Source organism: Humulus lupulus, chromosome 4 (genome assembly GCF_963169125.1).
Source record: "Humulus lupulus chromosome 4, drHumLupu1.1, whole genome shotgun sequence".
Lineage (NCBI taxonomy): Eukaryota > Viridiplantae > Streptophyta > Magnoliopsida > Rosales > Cannabaceae > Humulus > Humulus lupulus.
This window is the reverse complement of record NC_084796.1, coordinates 119,158,067-119,161,309: the sequence shown is the minus strand read 5'-3', so window position 1 is coordinate 119,161,309 and position 3,243 is coordinate 119,158,067.

Below are 3,243 nucleotides of genomic sequence, written 5' to 3'. Positions count from 1 at the left end.
TTCAATCTAAATGACAACTTCCTATATTTCTATGGTAAGTTGAATCATGAAGAAGGCATTAAACACGCAACTCAGAAAAATAGGCAAACAATTTAGATACTTTTGTTCTAAATTGAATTTGCATCCAAACAATCAAAGCATATCAAATTTCACTTTTCAGATTTCAATTTGATTCATGAAATAACAATTAGAGGTGATCAATCAATAATTGCACAAGTAATACAGATTGTAAGGAATTGAAAGAGATGAAGAAGAACATCAATTTTGCATTAAACCATAAAAAGGGTTTCCAAAAGATTCACATAATAGCCCTAAAGAAGAAATTAGCCCATAATATTCATTCTAGCAGTCATAGAATTCAATTACAAACATGAAAAAATTAAAGATAAATGATGAAAACACAGGAATGGATCCTCCAATGGTGTTCTCCACTCTCAGCCGTCCTCTCCCTCTGTTCTGAATTTTTCCAAGTCGAATTAATCCACCCCAACCTAGCTCATCATGATTTTAGGTCGAAATAGGAAATTTCCTGTTTTAATCAAGCGCCGCGACTCTCTAGAGAAGGTCGCGGCTCTTGACTAATTTCTAGAACGCTGCTTCTGTATCTTTTGCAGAGCCGCGACCTTCATGGGAAAGTCGCGACCTTTGACTCCGAAACTTCAAAAGCTAAATTATTTTGAAACTTCCGACTTGCACCGAGCCAAGAGATTTGATCCCACGATTCCTTTCCGCCAAATTGGATAATTCCAGCACCAAGAAACCCGCAAAACACCAAGTTTACTCCAAAAAGCGAAAGTGTCTTCATTTAAAACCTGAAACTAACAAAGAAACAAAAACAAGCGTAAAACCGAACAACAAAACAACAAAACAATAAAAATAAACCTTAAACTAGACTAAAAAACAACCTAGAAATAAACCTAACAAATTCCCCCAAACTTAACCTTTACTCGCCCTCGAGTAAAGACCAAGTTAAACTAACAAAAAGAAACAAACACAAAACGAACCAGCTAAACCATCATTACCATCTACACTGCTTTGCCAAAACTCATGAAATCTCAATTACAATAATAATAACCAGAATTTCAGCTCAATTGCCTTAAAGTTCAATTTGGAATGTTTAATTAGGGAAATCAATAATATATCACGAAAATGACTACAACACTTGGACTCTATCATATATGCTCAACTCATTCCAGACAATTCCACAAACCAATTTTTCAATATGCTTGCATTACTTGACCTTCTCCACTAATGTCAATAACACGTGTTTTAAAATCAAAAGGACTTTCACGGGTTATAGCGTTAGGCTTAGGCAAGGGTAGATGAAATTTTCATTTAGGCTCACAATTACCATAAGCATATAAACTTTACACCCAATCTTGATATTCACAACACAATTTAACACAACCCAAAGATCCTCTTTATTTCCAAAGATTGAGAAATTTAAACACTAGAGAGTTTTTTTTTTTTTTTATATACTATCTTTCCCCCAAACTTATGCATTTTAATGGGAACATCAAAAGAAAAGTAGTTTCTCTCAAATCTCTCTCTTTTTTTTTTTCTTCTTTCTCAATCTTTTCTTGAATTTTTCTATTGCCAACACCAATACACAAGAGTAACACCCATTATAAATCAATCCCCTTTTATATTTTATAAGCTCATGGTACAAATCTAGGAACTGAAAAATAATAAAGTATTCGGTTAAGCTCAAAACAAGTGTTTAACAATAAAAGGTAGACTTTTAGGCTCAAAGAGGGTATCTAGGGAAAATTAAATCAAGGTTGGCTTGAAAAGCACAATCGATCCAATAAAATTGCCTAAATCACTTTTCAAAACACATGTCATCAAGGATTTCACCTCAAAGGCCAAATAATGCAAGTTCTATCAAATTCAAATTGTCATACCACCAACCCTAGTCAAAGATATATAATAAAATCCAAAATGTTGCATTTTCAAAACATATTAAAAATTTCCCACAAAACTGTTAAATTAAACTCTAAAACAATTGAACCAAGCACACAGTTGAATTCAATTTCCTTTTCATGAGCAAAGACAAAGCAACAATAGACAAGAATGATGGCTTAACAGTTACACTAAACAAACAACAGAAAATAACACAAGAAACTAAAAACTAAACTAAACAACGCACAAAAATAAAAATAAAACAAAATAAGCTCCCCCCCAAACTTAAGATGCACATTGTCCCCAATGTGATAAAGAAAAGAACAAAGGAAGAGAACTTACCTGATGCCACATCAGTATGGCGGAGGAGGTGGCAGTGGTGGCCACTGGTATGGAGAGTACTGCGTAGGATATGGGAAAAAGTTCTCCACATCCTGACTCACCACAAGCCGCTAGACGAGATCATTCAACTGATCCATTTGAATACGCTCATCCTCATGCCTCATCTCCATGAATTTATTGTAATGGTCACTAAGGCCTCACTGGGCATCAATCATATAATGATTCTGAGCAATGAGATAACGGATGTAAGGATCAGGTCCACTACTCTCACCAGACACAGGAGCCGCTGGTGCACTACCTCCCGCTTCTCCTTGCGCACCCAACTCCATATTGACAGCTTCTTCTTCGTCTTGCACAACATCTGGAGTGCGTCTGGCCCTTTTTGGGCGAGCTTCGGCAGGCAAAGGATGAGGAATGGGCTCCAGAAACTTGCTCACATAATTCTGTGCTATTGGGCCTTGGATTTGTCCGAGGGCATCATATTGATTCTCAAGAACATTGTACTTGCGGCATAAATCAGTAATCACGGAACCATGCCCTAGACCAGAAGATGTTGTCAAACGAGACAAATCAGCTATGCTCTGGTGTACCAAACGTCCCACATCAATGTTAATTTGTTTCATGATACCATACACACATCGAAGGCGCTCCCGACCAAAAATCAGACATATGAGAGTTAGGAAACAACTTTGCACTCACAAAATGGGCCCAAGCTCTAGCATAAGGAGCCAATTGGCATCTCCATAAACTCTTCTCATAAGATCCATCCATGATCCACTCCGCCCCTTCATATGCAACTGTATCAGCTATTTCCCGCCAAGTGAGCTTGTCTTCATTAATCAACATATTCAGGTCTTCATCAATAAACAACCGAAAATTTGGCAACCCATATAATGCATTAATTTCTTCAGACGAAAAAGGTACCTCTACGCCACGTACAAATACCTTTTCCGAATCACCCCTTTGAGTGAAATTGGCATAAAATTCATACAACAAGGA